We start from the raw sequence: 19,003 nt of genomic DNA on the forward strand, positions 1-19,003 counted from the left end.
TCCGGCTCACCAAAGCTCCCGGAGGCGGACTTCGGGGGTCCCCGTCACCTGCAGCCTTACGACTCGGACACAGGGGGAGACCCATGGGTCTCCCCAACACAGGCATGTATGGTGCGGATGGCACCGACGTGTACCCACTGTAGGGGGCGCACTTGTACGCGACGTACCCATTCAGTCAATGGGAGCCCATGTACGTGTCATACGACTGACTCCCATTGACTTCTATGGGAGTCCGACTGAACTGAGTCCGACAGCATACGGCCGCATCATACTCGCTCGGTCGGACTGCAGGAGTCCAGCTCGGTCGGAAAACATTCCGGATCCGGCTTAGTCGGAGAGCTTTCCGACCCAGATCGGAATCGGCCCCTAAATAGTTTTCTTTAAACAGAAATGTTTGTACACAAATGTAGTTGTCTTCCAAGCCCCTAGATGACAGCGGAGTCACCGAGTAAAATAGCGCACAGAGTGCTCCAAGGTCACACAGAGAGTCAAGTGATGACCAGCGGACTTGTGAGAGAAGCAGGTGTACAACTGTCCTTATGCTGAGATGCACTTCTGAAAGCAGAATTTTTTCGCACCCAAGAGTTTGGCTGCTGGTGCACGTTCTGCGTCTGTGCCTGCCTGTGGCTGCTGTTGCATGTGCTGTGCCTGTGCCTGCCTGTGGCTGCTGGTGCATGTGCTGTGTCTGTGTCTGCTGGTGCCTGTGATCTTTCCGCCATCTTGGCCTGCTTGTGGCTGCTGGTGCACGTGTTGCGTCTGTGGCTGCTGGTGCATGTGCTGTGTCTCTGTGGCTGCCTGTGGCTCCTGGTGCCTGTGACGTCTCTGTGGCTGCTGCTGCCTGTGATATCTCTGCCCTCGTGGCCTGCTTGTGGGTGTCGGCGTCCTCCATTTTACCTCAGACAGCAGGCAGTTGTGCCATTTCACAAGACTCTGGGTGATGCGGCTACTTTTGACAAATAAACACATCAGAACATTGGGACTAAGACCCATGAAGGGAAAATAACACACTAGAACAATAAACAAGAAGTACAACTATTTACAGCAGTTCCACATCTCTCCGTCCCAAGGTGTCCTCTCAAATTATTCGCAATAACATTAGTATTAATATATGTTTGCCTTTGATACACAGTTTGCTATGCATATATATATATATATATATATTTTTTTTTGAAAATTTTTATTGTGCAGTAAAAAGGGTACAAGCATGGGCCTACAACCGCCTGGGCCGGCCGCTAGTAGTTAAAAAGTTCAAACAGTGCAAACACCATGACTGGCCCACCGGGGCTCCGCACCTTACAGAAGATCAGACTGCACAGAAAGGAAAATCAGGATACACCCTTTTAACATAAATAACAACTAAAAACAAAAAGCGAGGCAAGAAGACATGAGATGGGCGTCGGACCACAGCGGGGGCACTTCCATACCCGACCACCCGGTGGCAGTCAAGAAGAAGGAGAACTAAAAGGTAGGGGGGGGAGAAACGGGAATACCAAATCTATACTCAGATGTGCCAGATAAGTAAGGAACCATCAAGGATCAGGGGGACAAGGCTACCTCAGACGTATCCGCCAGGGGGGGAGCACAAATATTTCCACGATACACATTCCACTGCCCCCAAATTCTACTCCAGGCCCCGGGTTTACCACGAGCCACATACACAGTCTTTTCCCTGAACATGCACCAGTCCATGTTCTCCTTCCAGACAGACACGGCGCGGGGGCCGCTGCGAACCCCAAAGCTGCGCTATGTCCCTCTTTGCTATCATGTTCCCCAGGGCCGCCCACCGAGTCTGGGCCGCGTTATAGTCATTGGGCTCCCACACATTCAGAACACAGCGACGCACCTCCGGCAACAGCGTGACCCCGGTGACTCGCCTCATAACCTCATGCACCTGACGCCAGTATTCCACCACCTCACGGCACTCCCAGAGGATGTGGAGAAAGGTGGCACTGAGCCCACAGCCACGCTTACAGAGCCCGTCCTCGGAAAACCCCATCGAGACCAACCGGGGACCCGTCACGTAAACGCGATGGAGAATCTTAAGCTGGACCAAACGGAGACGGGCCGGGATGGCAACCTCCTTAGGAGATGACAGCGCGGACTGCCAGTCCTCGTCGTCCAACTCAACCCCATCCCCCGTCCACGCCTCCCGTAGACGCACCAAGAGGTCAGCCCGATTATTGATCAGTTTTTTATAGATCAGAGAGATAGTACTATCGGGAACGTGACCGTCGAGTATGCGGTCCTCGAGGGGCGAAGAAACAGGGACCTTGGTCCCTTCCCCAAAAACCGAGAGCAGGGCATGCCGAACTTGGGCGTAATGGAAAAACTCCCTCTCACTAAGCTCATACTCGCTCCGGAGCGCCGCGAAGGTTTTGACCGCACCTTTAACCCACAGATCCCCCACTCTGCTAATGCCGATCGTGTCCCAGTGCTCAAAGCCTTTCGTCGTCCAGAGGCTCCCCAGGCGGTCTGAGGCGAACAGGGGAGTAGCACACGTTAAACGCTCACTCCAGCCCATCGCTACATTCGCCGCCTTCCACACCCGTACCGCAATCCTAGTAGGGCCCGTGAGGGTCCTACCAGCCGATCGGGAGCAAAGCGCTCTGTCATAATTACCGCCGGGAAGCAGGAATTTATCCATCTCGTACGCCGGGTTCAAACCAGGAGCATACGTGGCATGGTTAATTGCCGACAGTTGGGAGGCCCAATAGTACCGTCTAATGTCAGGAAGCGCGATGCCCCCGTCATACCAGGGGAGAGTAAGCTTTGCCAGAGCGATACGCGCCCGCCCGTCCCAAACCAGTCTCCTCTGCAGACTCTCCACCTCCCGAAAGTAGGCCACCGGAATGACATCAAAGGAGTTCTGAAGTGCGTAAAGAAATCTGGGAAGGGACATCATTTTAAACAGGGCCGCGCGACCGAGCGGAGACAGGGGCAACTTACACCACCGAGCCGTATCCACCCTCAAACGTCGGAGTGGAGACAGGAGGTTCTGCTCATAGCGGACCGCCGGGTCCAACGAAACATATACCCCCAGGTACTTAAAGCCGGATGTAGACGTTTGGATGGGAAGTAGAGGCGGCAAAAGGGGAGGGCCACCAGAGACAGGGTACACGCAAGATTTGGACCAGTTAATTATCAGACCCGAGTTTCTCCCAAAGGAAGTAAGGACATCAAAGAGAACATTAAGCGACTGTCGCGGCGAGGTGAGGTACAAAAGAATATCATCCGCGTACAGCGAGATCCGATCCTCGAAGCCCGGGGCCCACCGGATCCCTCTGATCGAGGGCTCCCAGCGGAGCCAGGCGGCGAGCGGTTCCAAGGCAAGAGCAAAAAGCAGAGGGGACAACGGGCACCCCTGCCTAGTGCCCCTCCCGAGAGCAAAAGGCTGAGAAGCCCTCCCATTGACAACTACCTGAGCCATTGGTCCGGCATAAAGAAGCTTCGCCCAGCTAATAAACCCCTCCCCAAAGCCAAACTTCTCCAAGACAGCCCAGAGGAATGGCCACTCAATGGTATCAAAGGCCATCGTGGCGTCTAAGGAAACCAATACGGCTGGTTCAGAGAAGTACTCCGCCCTAGCTAGGACGCCGTGCAGACGCCGCAGATTAAGAGCGGTATTACGGTGGGGGATGAAGCCGCATTGATCCGGATGAATCAGATCACAGATAACGCTCAGCAAGCGATTGGCGAGGACTTTAGCAAGAATTTTGGGTTCTGCGTTTAAGAGGGAAATAGGCCTATACGAAGCACAGCGGTCTCGTGGTTTACCCTCCTTGGGAATCACGACTATAGTCGCCAGACGCTGGTCGGCGGGAAGGGAACCCCTCTCGATCGACTCCTGAAACATACGACGAAGGAAGGGCGCGATTTTATCCGGGCGTAGTTTATATAGTTCGATCGGCAGGCCATTGGGGCCCATGGCTTTGCCCGAGCGAAGGGAGCAAATCGCAGTAGCAATCTCATCGACGGACAAGGGGGCATCCAGCTGCTCACGGTCCTCGACGGATAAACCGGGCAGGGCAATATCCCGTAGTAGAAGACGAGGGTCGTCTTCATCTCTATCAGACACCGGGGAATACACCGCCCGGAGGTGATCAGCAAAACACTCCACAATCTTGCCAGGCTCAGTCACACACACTCCATCCGCAACCCGGAGCTCTGGGACCACACGATTCACTCTCTCCTTCCTATCCAGCCAAGCAATCAATTTACCAGCCTTGTCCCCGGCATCATACAACCTACCCTGCTGCTCCCTATACATGGTCTTGGCAGCGTCAGTGACAAGGGACTTGTACTCGAACTGCTTCAGGATGAGGGCATGGAGCCCATCCGGGGTGACACCCGTCTCCAAGGCCGCCTCCAACCCCAATATGTCAGTCTCCAGCTTCACCACCGCCTCCATCTTAACCTTCTTAGCCACCACTATCTGGGATAGGGCCTGCCCACGGAGTACTGCCTTAAAAGCTTCCCACAGGGACACTGCGGACAACACCGACCCATCATTCTCAAGGAAGTATTGGTCAATCGACTTGACCAGGTTATCGCGGATCGTGGGGTTCCGCAGGTACCAAGGGTTAATAGGAGCGATACGCCCAGCAGACCGCGTCCCAGTGTCAAAAAGCAACCACAGTGGGGAATGATCAGAAATACCCCGGGCCAGGTGCTTAACCTCTCGAATCCGGGCAGTCTGGGCCGCGGGCATAAGAAAGTAATCCAATCTGGAGAGACTCCCATGTGCCCCAGAGTGAAAGGTGTACTGACACTGTGTAGGATGCATTAACCTCCAGCAATCCACCAGACCGAAGGTCTCCAAGAATCCGCCCAGCCACGCCTGGGCAGCAGGGAGGGCCCTGGGCGGGTGGCGATCCCGGTCGCCCGAGACTACCGAATTGAAATCCCCACCCATAAGCAGAAGACTGTCAGGAAGCTCAAGCAACATTCCACCCAAGTCTGAAAAGGTGGAGTTCTGGAGGCCCGGGGGAACATAGACAGAGACCAAGGAAAGGGACTGCCCCTCCCACCGCCCAGTCAAAGCCACATAGCGCCCTCTATCGTCCGGGACTACCCTGGTGATCTCTAACGGAAGTGAAGAACGCAGGAGAATGCCTACCCCTCTAGAGCCAGTGGTGAAACCAGAATGGGCCACGAGTCGGTAACCCCCCCTGTTCATGGCATGACAAACGTTACCCACCAGATGCGTCTCCTGTAAAAACACCACATCAGGAGACATACGACGCAAATACTGCAGCACAACACCCCGTTTGATACGGTCCCCCAATCCATTGACGTTCCATGACATCAACCTCAACCCGTCCCCCCCCATCCCCTCCAATAGATCAAGGGTCCCCCAGCAGATAGCGCAACGCCCGAAACTGGAACAGAACAAAGACCTCGCATTAAAAACAAAACACACAAATCAAAACCCCCCAACCCCCCCCAATTCCAACTCCCCCCACCCTGCACCCCTGCGACCCAAAAAACCACCCCAACTTGCAGTGTGCCTGTCGCCCCACAAACCCCATTCTACGGAAAGACCCCGGAGGAGGAGAGGGACCCGTCCCCGACCGCCCCCCACATAGATCATAATGAAACAAAATGCACAAAAGAAGTTGAACCCAGCCGAACAGTACAAAATGGCAAAGTCAAGGACCAGAGTCACTCCGAGGGAGACCCGCCACCCTCGGTACCAGCAAAGGGCCCAGGCCGGTCCCCCCGGCCCGGCAGCGAGTCAAGCCAGTCACTCACAGCCGCGGGAGAGTCAAAAAAGGTAGTCCGATCGTCGTGTTCCACTCGGAGCCTAGCAGGAAAAAGCATGGAGTACTTGAGACCCAGGACTCGGAGGCGACGCTTTACCCCCTGGAAGCCCATCCTCTGTTTCTGGACAAGTTGGGTAAAGTCCGGGAAAAAGTTAATAGACGCATTCTCATGGCGGACCGGGCCATGGGCCCGCGAGGCCTGCAAAATCACATCTCGGTCTCTGTAGTAGAAAAGCTTGGCAACAATAGGCCTCGGGGGGCCCCCGGCCGCGGCCGACCGCCCGGAACTCGATGGGCCCGCTCCACGGCAAAGAACTTACTCAGGCCAGCGGGGGCAAGCTGCTTGAGGATGAGCTCCTCCACCATGAGATCCACCGGGTGGTTGTCGGAGGTCTCTGGGACGCCTACGACGCGGATGTTATTGCGGCGGGCCCGTCCCTCAAAGTCCTCCAGCCGCTGGGCCATCTGATCGTTGGCCGACTTGAGGTCGCCGAGAGTGGCCCGGTGGTCCGACACATCCGCAACCAGGGTGGACGTCCGCACATCAAGCGATTGAACCCTCTCGTTGGTCTTAGAGAGATCCGCCCGAATCAGTGCGACATCAATGGCCACCGTGTCGATTTTACGGGCCAAGGCCTCGTATTGCGTAGCGATGGTCTCCTTGATGCCGTTAATGGCGCCCATAATGTCCTGCAGGGACAGATCCGAAGAGACGGACGGGCCACCACCAGCGTCGTCCGGGGGGACACCGGCCGCTCCAGGGGACCCTCTTCCTTGAGTATAGCGGTCCATGTTGTTCGTCTGGACCGGTCCCATGCGGAGGGATGTCTTAGTCTTGCGCCCCTCGGGGCCCCCCCTGCCACCCATGAGAACCACGCTCACCAACGGGGACCACCGGCCAAGCGTCAAGGGGGCACCGGCAACTCAGTCAGGGGCCGCACCAGAGACCGTGATGCGGCCGGGCGAGGAAACCAAAGTCAATGGGCACACTGGTGGCAGGCGGAGACAAAGGCATCCAGCAGAGGTAAACACCCAGCCGCTCCAAGCGGTTACAATTTCCAGCCCCTCAGGGATCCAAAAGTGAAACCGAAAGTAATGGAGCGGCCACTGGCACAGATCCGCTGCCGCTGTTGTTCAATTACGCCCCGGCTCCACAGTTCACCCACGCACCGGGCACAGCCATCGATGGGCCCCAAAAATTCAAACCACCTTAGATCAGGATTCCCAGGTCCGATTCGATTTCTGAAAGAAGGTCAGTGTTCAGCCAGAATTCGCCTTCCAGATTCCATCAGCCAAGTCAGGATAAAGTCAGGATAAATTCCGAGGAGCCGCGAGGGTCCGGGGAGCCCTGTGCTCACGCGACCATCTTGGATGCGCGCTAGGCTCCTCCTATATGCATATATTTTTAATAGAAAAAAAAAATAGTCCTTGCATTTCCAAGTCAGCATGTGACGTGTGAGAGTTTTTTGCATCACACAACCAGGTTCTGCAACCTTTATGCCAGGCTGCTTTCCCTTTGACTGACACACATACTCCTTTGTGGTCGTTCTCTCGCATTGGATTGGGTTTGAATGATTTGAGATGTTGGGAAACGGCTTAAGACAGTCGCCAACTTAGTGCTTTCTTCGGCAAATTTTACTTTGCTAGGAGACCTGAATTTGCACTTAGATGTCCCACTTGACTCAGGGGCTAATAGCCTTCGATCTAATCTTCAGGCCATGGACCTGCTCCAGAAAGGCTTTCAACCGACACATATCAGGGGTCATCTTCTAGATCACATTTACAGCAATCTAGAGAGCCTAACCGCTGAGACACCCATACCATTACCCTGGACCGATCACTTTCTGGTACCTTTTTCTTGGTCTACTGGCAGCTCTCCTGTCCCACACACCCACAATAAGCGTTGGGGAAGGAAATGGGCTTCACTTCCACTCGCTAAATGGAAACTGGCTCTCATTGATCAGCCAGCCCCGGAGGTGACTAACCCCGACACAGCCACTGTCAATTTTGACAATTGGATCTCCAGCTCCCTCGATCTCGTCCTTCCAAAGGAATCTTTGCATCTAATAAATAGACCCAAAGTTGCTCCCTGGTACTCGCCTGCTCTCAGGACTAGGAAACAACTTTGTCGCAAACTAGAGAGAGCTTGGAGACAAGAATATTCTCAATCTAAAAAAGTGGAGTATCGAGCTGCTATAAAGCTTTATAAAAATTAAATTAAATCTGCCCAAGCTCAGTTTTATGAATCGAAAATTCATTCAGCTGCCAACTCTCCCAAGGAAATTTTTAAAATTGCTAAATCTTTAATTACCCCCCCTCCTCCTGAGCGCCAGTCACTTGACGGCGCAAAAACTCGTTGCAATAACTTAGCGATCTTCTTCTCTCAGAAGATTTTAACTATTTATTCCTCTTTCTCCACAGGTAGTAGTGACTGGGAGCCCACCACCACAAGGGATCCTGACACGATGACTACTTGCCTGTTGGATAAATTCCCTTTTCTAGATTCCTCCTCATTGGATGGAATAATCCTCAAAGTCACCTCGGGTTCCCCCAACGACCCAGCACCTCCTCAGACTCTTATTAAAGTCATCGACGTCATCCGTCCTGTCATCCTGGATGTCCTAAATATTTCCATTGCTTCGAATTCTGTCCCAGTTCAATGGAAGTGTGCGATGGTTAGGGCACTTCTGAAAAAACCCACCTTAGATCAGAACAACTTGGCCAATTTTCGCCCTATCTCCCTACTTCCTTGGATGAGCAAACTTCTGGAGAGACACATTAATAACATCTTAGTGGACTATTTACAATCCAATAGCCTACTATGTGCCTCACAGACGGGCTTCCGCCCTCAGCATGGAACCGAAACTGCCCTTATAGCAGTAACAGAAGAGACCAGAGCGGTGCTGGACCAGGGAGGAAAAGCAGCCATCATACTACTCGACCTCAGCGCCGCGTTCGACACCGTTAACCATGCCATCCTATTACATCGTTTGAAAGGCATGGGTGTGTCGGGCGCGCCCCTGGAATGGCTGACCTCCTTCCTGGACGAGCGTTCTTTTCAGGTGTTCGAGGGTGAGACGATTTCTCCCAAGCAACCACTTAGTTGTGGGGTCCCGCAGGGCTCGTCCCTGAGCCCCACTCTTTTTAATGTTTATATGCAACCTCTAGCAAATATAGTCCATCCCTTCGGTGTGCGTATTGTCACCTACGGAGACGACACCCAACTGGTGGTCTCTTTGGACCACTTGGAGGGGTCGTCTAACACCTTGGGCCCGTGTCTAGAGGCTGTTGCTGAGTGGATGCACTCCTCTTGTCTTAAACTTAATGGGGAGAAGACTGAGATCATGTTTTTATGTAACTCTTCACCGAACACCTTGGCCTCCATTTGGCCTACATGCCTTGGCACTCCTCCCCTCCCTAAGTCCCAGATAAAGAGCCTTGGAATTTGGCTTGACAGGGCACTTGACTTCTCGGTCCAAGCTACCAAAACTGCCTCAACTTGTGCTGGGTTAATGAAAATGCTCCGCAAGGTTCTTCCTCTGCTCCCTTTCCAGGCGAGGAGAGTCATGGTTCAGGCCCTGATTCTCTCTCGCCTGGACTACGGGAATGCCTTATATTTAGGCGCCCCTGCAGCGGTGACCAAAAGCCTCCAAGTCACCCAAAACTGTGCTGCCCGGCTGTTGTTTAATATTCCTCGTTGGCAGTCAGCCAAGAAAGCCCTAAAGGAGCTTCATTGGCTTCCAATGACTGCCAGAGCTCAGTTTAAGGCTATGTGCATTGTGCACAAATCTTTCCATCGAGCAGGCCCTGCCATCTTGTTCCCCTTTGTGGTGCCTTACATCCCTCTTAGAGCCCTCCGCTCCGGCTCACTGCACCTAGCAACCACAACAAAGGTAATCAAAGCTCGTTGGGGCAGTCGTTCCTTCTCACACACTGCCGCCAAACTATGGAATTCCCTTCCCTTGAGCATTAGACAGATCAACAATAGGCTGGCATTCAGGAAAGCCCTAAAAACCTATTTGTTTGCAAAAGCGTGCTAATGTACCTCGGAGCTCGTCATAGCAATCTGCTGAAGCGCGACGAGGCCTCCGGGTAGTTACGCGCTATATAAATATAATTTTTCATTTCATTTCATTTCATTTCATTTCAGACTGGCTCCCTTGGTGAATCCTTGGGTGAAAATACCCACCCCACATTGGTCTGGTACTGTGTCATCCACTGTGTCCGAAAATGATACCAACAGCAGACACATATGCCATGGTGAGGCAGGGTAAGTGTAGTGTTCGACTGTTCCACCTCCTCCAGGAGGAGATACCCCCCTTCTCCCCAGGCACGCCTGCCACAAAGCACTCAGTCAGGACACCAGCAAGCGGCTCTTGGGGTGCAGGATTCGCGAAGGCCCCCGCAAACAGCCCAGCTTATTCCGGAGGGAGTTCTTGATGACAGCAGAGCTGATGGGCTTATACTGCTCCTGGCTGATGACGTAGGCTGAGAAGAGGGGTTCAGGAGGAGAAACAACACCATATTAGTGACTTGCAAATACAGTGCGTACCTCACAATAGACATCTGAAAGTGGCCCACAAACGCGCTGAACCTCTCCCCCACTTTTTGAAATGCTAGAGCCAAGACTCGGTGTTTCCCTGGCACGAGCCAGGTTTTCTTCGTCTGCTACTTTGTAAGTGCTTCAAGGGCCGCAGAAATCACCATGAGGACCTGTGTGCACTGTTCGCCCCAGCCGGACGAAGCCAACAGCGCACTGCGCTGAGATCTCGCCCCCAGGCTGCCCCTCTCGCCTCTGCCCTCGCTTGTGCACTAAGGAAGTTGAGGAGTGCCTCCACGAAGCATCATCGTCCACGGAGGAGCCGGGACCAAGACGCGACGTGGGACACTCGTGGTTGACCTCTGCAAGCCGCCGCGAACTTCCCCCGTGAAAGAACAAAGGTATTCTGCCAAAGCGCGCTGAGGTACGGTCCGTACCTGCTTTGTACGGTGCGTCTCTGCCTTTACAATATTGAGGGCTGGGGCGCTGTAGTACAGCCCGTACTGACCTTGGTGCGTGCGTCTCTGCCTTTGAAGGATTTTGTGCTTTGTGCCCTGGTACGGCCCGTACTCGACTCTGTTCGAGCCGTACCTGTGTTGCCGTCCGTGTACGGCACGTCCCCATCACTGTACGGACCGTACAGTATTAAAAGTATTGCCGGTGCTCACGCAGGAAGCCTGGGACTTGGTAAGCGAGGCCTGGAAGAAGTTCGACGCGTACCTACGTAGGTAAGGGCCGTCTGGTTCAAGGCCAGTGGACGCGTACCTCACGCGTGAAGCGTGAGAAACGGCACGACGTACGGAAAATGGTAGTACGAGGCGTACCTGAAGCGCTACGAAGCGCATGACCCCCCAACAGAACTTATAACAAATAGAACTGTGCCATTTTGAAACCTGTGGACTGCCCTTAAGCCTTTGCAAGTAACTGGAACCTTAATTCACCAAGAGAACTGTATTTGTGCAACCTGCCTGCAAGAGATCTTATATATAAAGACTTCTATTTTTGATAAATACAGCCTTGTGTCTTTGTGTGGTGGGGTGGTGATTATTGTGTGGGACAACTTGAACGCTTAACCTAATGCCCTCTGGAAATCTAGCCTGACTGCTCGCGCCACGTTACCTAGAGGGTGAGCAGGGGTTATTTTTAAAGAGGTGATCCTAGAGCCCTGACTTAGAGGAAAGGGTCCCTGCTTGTCGCAAGTGCATACCTGCGCCAACCAGAGACCCCGGATTCTAACAGTACGTTAACGTGATTTCCTTTCTTTCTGCGCCCTTACATGCAGATCCAGAGCTCAGCTTCTAGATTTGTGAGTTTTATGGACTTCTTCCAAATTCATAAGACATTGTAAACCGTACCGAGACTGCAGGAAGATGTCATCACGGCTTTGCCCTGCTCCAGCGGGGTCCACAAAGGGTAAAGTTCATACTCCAATTCATAGCAGACATAGGCCCCTGCCAGACATATGTCCAGCTACAAAATCACCAAGGTGCATCTGTCAGCCTTGGAATGTTATCACTAGTCCCTCCCATGATACCGGTACTATAGGCGATTGGAGGCCATGTTTGGCTTCTGTTTGGATCGAGGGGTTAATGAGCACATGCCTCAAGGGAAGCATTTGTGATTCCTTAATAGCGATTATTAAGGAATCGCAATTGCCTATGCATGTAGGTTTTGCAAAAAAAATAGCGATTCCTACACATTTCCTATTAGTGAATCTCAAATTGCGATTCGCTAATAGGGAATGTTTTCCCATTCATTCCTATGGGCCTCTAGATCCTTAGGAATGAATGGGAAAGCATTCGCAACTTGCGATTACCAAATAGATAATCACAAATTGTGAATGCAATTTCAAGGATGCTAGGGGGCCAAAATGCCACCCTGATGCACCCCCAATATTGGCATGTGTGCACATGTGTGTGCGCCACATGTCACTTAGAAAAATGCAATTTTTAGCATTTTTCTAAGGAATTGCAAATTACCATCAACTTGAAGTTGATGGTAAGTCGCATTCTGAGGATGCTTCTTGCATTGAATTTAGGGAATCGCAAATTGCGATTCCCTAACTGCATTCGCAAAATAGGTAATCACAAATTTTGTGATGACCTATTTTGCAAATGGCTTTGGGCTTGATGCATCCTAAATGGCTAATTACCGATCGCAAAGGGGCCGATTCAGCTAATCAGCCAGTTTGCAACCGGTAACTAGATTACAGCATGTGCCCCTAAAAGTGTGCCACACAATCAAGTAAACGGATGAAGAGGCGGACAACTTAAGCCTTCCTTATTACACTAGTTATGCACTGTACCTAGACATAGAAAATGATGGTGGGCTGGACACTTTCCCTAAGATGGAGCTGGAGACCCCTACAGGTGCACCCACTGAGCAGAGTGCTTCCTTTGCAGTATTTGTGCACAGGGCAACAGATGTCCTTGATGGTCTACTATAGAAAGAAAATAGAACTTGTGACTGAAATTTTACAGCCTGGGCCTTCCTCATCAGAAACCTTGCAGGCCGTTAATGAGGCATTACAGATAAATTGATGGCTTCTGACACAGTGCCATCCTTCAGTTTGTCAACTTGTGGCTGGGTGTTGCAGGCCTGTCTCTGTCGACACAGCATTTGTAACCCAACTTTAGAAAGTCTGATGGTGCAAGCAGAAACTTGTGAAGTCAACCAAATGCCTTCCCTTTTGCCCCGCCAAAGAGTGGATTGAAGCATTAAATGTTACTGTTCACTAGCCTAATCCTATGAACCTTGAATGCGTGCCGTCTTTGGGGCTGCTACACACATGCACTCTGGGATATGACTGGGGAGATATTGACATCTGTCCCAGAGGCATTAATCTGTTCACGATCAACAAAATGTAGCCACATCCGTACTACGGGCTGACAACGGACTCTGTGGTCCACGCTGTAGGCATCAGCATTGTAATCTGGCAACACGCATGAATGCACGCAACCAGAATTTCTGGGACTTCCCAAGAATCCTTGATGAATTTGTCCCGTGATGAATCCATGCTCTTTCGGGAGAATGCCTGTAGGAAGCTGGCTCTGTATATACTATATCAACTTAAGGTATGGTGTACTCAGAGTCCAGTGGCTCCCCAGAGGCGTTACAGAGGCAAAGGAGATAATACTTTACTCTCTTTTGTGGTAGCGTGGATGAGGATTTAGACTTATCAGAGAGCTGTGTTAAGCATTTATTGTACACACTCAGGCAAAAAATGATTACACTCACTCAAAGACTGACTCCAGGACCCATTGTTTTGTATCAACAATATGACTTTGTTACTTTTATTTTAGAACCAATAGAAACTCAGCTGCTGCGAGTAACAGTTTAAAGTAGCATTACAGTTCAGGTACAATGGAAAGGTGTTTGCCAAAGTAGTAAGATTACGTTACAGTGATACTGAAAATATTACGTGCTGTCAATCAACAGTAGCAGTGACTTGGCAATGTACGAGATAGACTCTTGGTGCCATTTTTAAGAAATGCAAGCAATCCTATGGGAGGAAAAACAGCTATGCACATTGACAGCTAAGTACTTGACTTACACATCCGGTCTTCGGGGGTTTAGACCAACACTGGGAAAGGGTCAGATCAAGGTAGATACTGCACCACCAGTGGCAATGGGGCGGCAGGGTGCAGAGGTCACTCGCCCAATGTTAGGCAATGGAGATTGGGGGTACCCACAGAGGTGCTGGTTGCAGGTAGGTACCCGCGGTTTCAGGTCACATGTCTTGAGGGTTTAGGTAAGCACAGGGTGGGGCCCCAAACACCAAACCTACACCACCAGCAGCACAGGGACAGCCAGGTGCAGGGTGCAAACACAACAACGTCCAATGCAATCCTATGGAGATTCTTCTTTTTGGAAATAGGCTGCAGGCATCGAAGAAGAGGGTGCCGGCAGAAAACCAGCAACAGGGATGTTAGGGGCTACAGGGGAATTGCTGGTCAAGCTCCCCAAAGCCCATGGACTGCAGGTGCAGGGGTGCATTTAGAGGTCAGATTTCTTCTTACCGGGCAGGTCAAGGTTGTCGGGACCCTTTGGATTCACACTGCAGGTGTCGTCGGGGACGTCAGGAGAGGTCAGCCAATGGTGGATTGGAGGTCAGGATAGATGGAGGACCTTATGGGTTCCGTGAGGGGTTTAGTTGGTAAAGGAAGAATGGCGCTCAAACATATCACACAAAAGGTCATGTTGAAAAGTAAATAGTCCAGCCCGAACTCCCAAGCCATGTCTTCCCTGGACCGGAATAAATATAGGCTTCAATACAATACTGTTTCTCCAAGTAGACGAGCAACACAGAAAATAAAGGGAAGTGTGCACAAGTGCAGCCTACACCATCTCACAGCGCGGCAACCTACCAGACTATGGAAGGATAGGTTTTTGATTCCCTCTGCCACAGTGATGAGGGACTTAACTGATCAAATATGCTGCATACCAGCGATAAAGTGACCATCTCCACCCCCACAAATTCAACGTGAAGTACCGCGCATGATGGAATCTCTACACCACTCTTACCTCGCTTGGGCCTCCAGGTCCACCGGTCAGTGCACTGATGTCCCTGAAGTGTGTCCGTGATTGGACATGGCTCGCCTCTTCTGAATTTTCTCTTTCCGGGTCATGTTTAGCCGAACCATCATGGACTCTTCGTAGCGTGTTCTATGCGGGTCATCGGACAAGAATTAAAGCATAAAATCAAGGAACGTATAATAGAAGCAAAGGGCAAAGAGAAACGGCCCGTTAAGTATCGCCAAAATGTCCTGAGCAGAAAGAATATAAAGGAGCAGTGCCAAGACAAAGGTAATAGAAGAAAGAATTAAAGAGTAGAAAGGTAAACGCCAAAGGAAAGGCGCAATATTGAAAATGAAGAGTCAAAAAGAAGGTCGAGCAATTGTAAAAGTACAGATTCAACCTAAAAAGGAAACAAAGCTCAAAACACAGCAAACAGTGGTCAGAAGAAAAGGGGAAAGTGGGTTAGAGGGGAAGGTTCAATTACAGGAAGATTAAAGCAGGGAGGGTCAAAGAACAAACAGTTGGAGTGGCGAGCATTAAAGAGCAAAGGCGAGGCTCATGGACGGGCAATAGTTAAAGAGAAGTGGCAATGGTTAAATATCAGACCTGGTCAAAAGGTTTGGGGAAAGGGTAAAAAGCCAAAGATTAAAGCGGAAAATAAGGAAAATGAAAGAAAGAAGCTCCAGCAAAAGAATGTGATCATGAAGAATATGGGACAAGAAGAGTGCGAGAAAGGAGTGATACAAGGGAATGGAAAGGAGGAAGGGAAGAGTTAGATACAAAGAAGAAGACTTATGCAGGAGAAAGAAGGCACAGAATTGAGGAGAGAATAACCTGTGGACATGGGAGACAGAAGACTGGGGGCGAGGGACCAAGCAGGAAACGCATCCACCCAACACAACAGGCACTATGCCGTCCTCGCCTCATTCGCTGTCGCTCCTGCAGCTGACTCAATCATCTATGGAGTGCTTTCATCCCTCAATCACCTCCACAGCTTCTCCCTCCAACTCACTTACTCAGTGCCCTGCACTGCTCTTTCATCTCCAGTCACAACAGGCACTATGCCGTCCTCGCCTCATTCGCTGTCGCTCCTGCAGCTGAGTGAATCCTCTATGGAGCGCTTTCATCCATCAATCACCTCTACAGCTTCTCCCTCCAACTCACTTACTCAGTGCCCTGTACTGCTCTTTCATCTCCACTCACAGCACTTCTCTGTCACTCTATTCCTTGCTCCCAACCTTTACCAGTAGAGCTTCCCCGTCCGCTACATCCTCAGTCCCCTGTGGACTCCTACACTCCGCATGCATCTTTGCTCACCAAAGGAGCTGCTCTACTCCCCTCAACTCACCTGTGGAGGTCCACCTTGCCCTGCTGCATCATGTGGTAGCTGCGCCCCTCACGGATCTCCTCGGGAGCCTCGGAGTACTGATCCTGGAGCTCACGGATCACGGAGCTGCTCAGCGCCCGCTTCTTGGCGCGATCCAGGACCCTTTCTGCTCCTTCTGCCTCTGTGTCATCTGGTGGATCACACAAGCGATGGTTAGAGTCATTACACCGGTCACCGACTCATTCCACCAAAGGAAGCCCACGCTCCTGTGCCTACTGTTTTCCACACCACTGTTCCAGGAAACCCACAATTCTCAGCAAGACACATTAATCCACCGACATATTTCGCTGGGTTCAGAACCTATGACATTGGAAAGCACACATGGATCCCAGCTCAACTGGTAACAGGCTTGAAACTCGCAGGCAGCATGATGCACACAGACCCCGGAAGCGAGCGCTTCCATCCACTCACAGTCAAAGTACTTTAATAAGTCTGGCTACCGGCTGGCTTAAAAAATATAAGTAGTACCTGTGGGTGCAGCTAAATTTACTAACAGTTAATTGGTAGGGTTAGTTGGAAACATACCATAATGGACTGGGGCTAAACGTGGCGGGATATATTTTCGGAAATTCCCCGATGCCTTTTTGCCACCTTCCTTAGTACCACCTACATCTTCCTCATCAGATTTACTGAGCTACAAAAAGAAAGAAAAATAACAGAAAGGATCACAAATAGAAAGTGATTCACTGCTGCCGCTCCCCAACTCCCATGACTTTGGTGTAGCCCCCTAAAGGCTCAGACACCCACACTTCCAGTCTTCAGCTCCTTCACCCACAATCCAGGGCGCACGTCCCTTACCGAGTCGAGGGCTTTGTCCCTTCTATTTTAAGGATCCAGCCTTCCCTTCCACTAGTGTTGTGGAACATCTTCCTAGTATCGACCCATCTTATCCCTCAGGGCACTGGACTTCTTCTCCCGCGGGGCTTAGCCTCGTCCTTGGGCTCTTCTCTGCACAAGCCCCGTCCTGCACTCCACACCCCAAAGGACTTTGCCCTCTCTCAACACATCCTACCTTGCTCGCCATGTTGTCTGGATTTGGCTTGAATCGCAGAGGGTCGTTTTCTCCTGGAATAAAGAATGGAGCCGTTAACCGACAATGGGGACAATATTCTCCCTGAGCCCCCAGTAGTTGACGCTCTTCCTTCTTTGAAGACCCTGCTCTCCTGCCTTCTAAAATCCACATAGCGCCGCTCCAAACGAATCGTGTTGTAAATTAATCAACAGGATTTTGTACAATTTGAGGTTTGAAGAACTCAAATATTTTTGATATTTAAATCCAGAACCTGTACTTGCAAGTTAAAAAATATATATTTAATGCATCTGTTGAACAGGCAGACTCATGGTGTAGAATCTCTTTGGTGCGGTTACAACATTCCCAATTAAGGAGATCTGAGGGGGTTTGAAGTGGGTCATCAAAATAGTCAGTGTGTCTTGCCAAACTATTGAGACCAGGACTGTTCACCAGTTCCTTCTCAGCGGCTCCTGCTACTCATACATATTCAGCAGTCACTGCCCCTCCCAGAACCATGTGAAGCTCCCGCCCTTCAACATCCTCTCGCTGTACCTCCGCAGACCTGCTCTCTCCTCCAGCTCCCGCCCATCAACATCCTCTCGCTGCACCTCCGCAGACCTGCTTTCTCCTCCAGCTCCCGCCCTTCAACATCCTCTCGCTGCACCTCCGCAGACCTGCTTTCTCCTCCAGCTCCCGCCCTTCAACATCCTCTCGCTGCACCTCCGCAGACCTGCTCTCTCCTCCAGCTCCCGCCCTTCAACATCCTCTCGCTGTACCTCCGCAGACCTGCTCTCTCCTCCAGCTCCCGCCCTTCAACACCCTCTCGCTGTACCTCCGCAGACCTGCTCTCGCCTCCAGCTCCCGCCCTTCAACACCCTCTCGCTGTACCTCCGCAGACCTGCTTTCTCCTCCAGCTCCCGCCCTTCAACACCCTCTCGCTGCACCTCCGCAGACCTGCTCTCTCCTCCAGCTCCCGCCCTTCAACACCCTCTCGCTGTACCTCCGCAGACCTGCTTTCTCCTCCAGCTCCCGCCCTTCAACATCCTCTCGCTGCACCTCCGCAGACCTGCTCTCTCCTCCAGCTCCCGCCCTTCAACATCCTCTCGTTGCACCTCCGCAGACCTGCTTTCTCCTCCAGCTGCCGCCCTTCAACATCCTCTCGTTGCACCTCCACAGACCTGCTTTCGCCTCCAGCTCCCGCCCTTCAACATCCTCTCGCTGCACCTCCGCAGACCTGCTTTCTCCTCCAGCTGCCGCCCTTCAACATCCTCTCGCTGTACCTCCGCAGACCTGCTCTCGCCTCCAGCTCCCGCCCTTCAACACCCTCTCGCTGTACCTCCGCAGACCTGCTTTCTCCTCCAGCTCCCGCCCTTCAACACCCTCTCGCTGCACCTCCGCAGACCTGCTCTCTCCTCCAGCTCCCGCCCTTCAACATCCTCTCGCTGTACCTCCGCAGACCTGCTCTCTCCTCCAGCTCCCGCCCTTCAACATCCTCTCGCTGTACCTCCGCAGACCTGCTCTCTCCTCCAGCTCCCGCCCTTCAACATCCTCTGGCTGTACCTCCGCAGACCTGCTCTCTCCTGCAGCTCCCGCCCTTCAACACCCTCTCGCTGTACCTCCGCAGACCTGCTTTCTCCTCCAGCTCCCGCCCTTCAACACCCTCTCGCTGTACCTCCGCAGACCTGCTTTCTCCTCAGCAGGGACTGCTCCCTAAGCCTCCACACATTGAATTCAACAGTTACCTTACACTCCTCAGCCCTTCTTCCCGCTCGTCACACAAGGAT

At 52.0% G+C, this 19,003-nt stretch overlaps 1 pseudogene; it reads right to left on the reverse strand.

Moving 5' to 3' along the window:
* Window positions 1-537: 537 nt before the first annotated feature.
* Window positions 538-19,003, reverse strand: part of LOC146829750 (neuroguidin-like) — a 72,760-nt pseudogene continuing 54,294 nt past the window's right edge.

This window comes from Triturus cristatus, chromosome 5_2 (genome assembly GCF_964204655.1).
Source record: "Triturus cristatus chromosome 5_2, aTriCri1.1, whole genome shotgun sequence".
Classification (NCBI taxonomy): domain Eukaryota; kingdom Metazoa; phylum Chordata; class Amphibia; order Caudata; family Salamandridae; genus Triturus; species Triturus cristatus.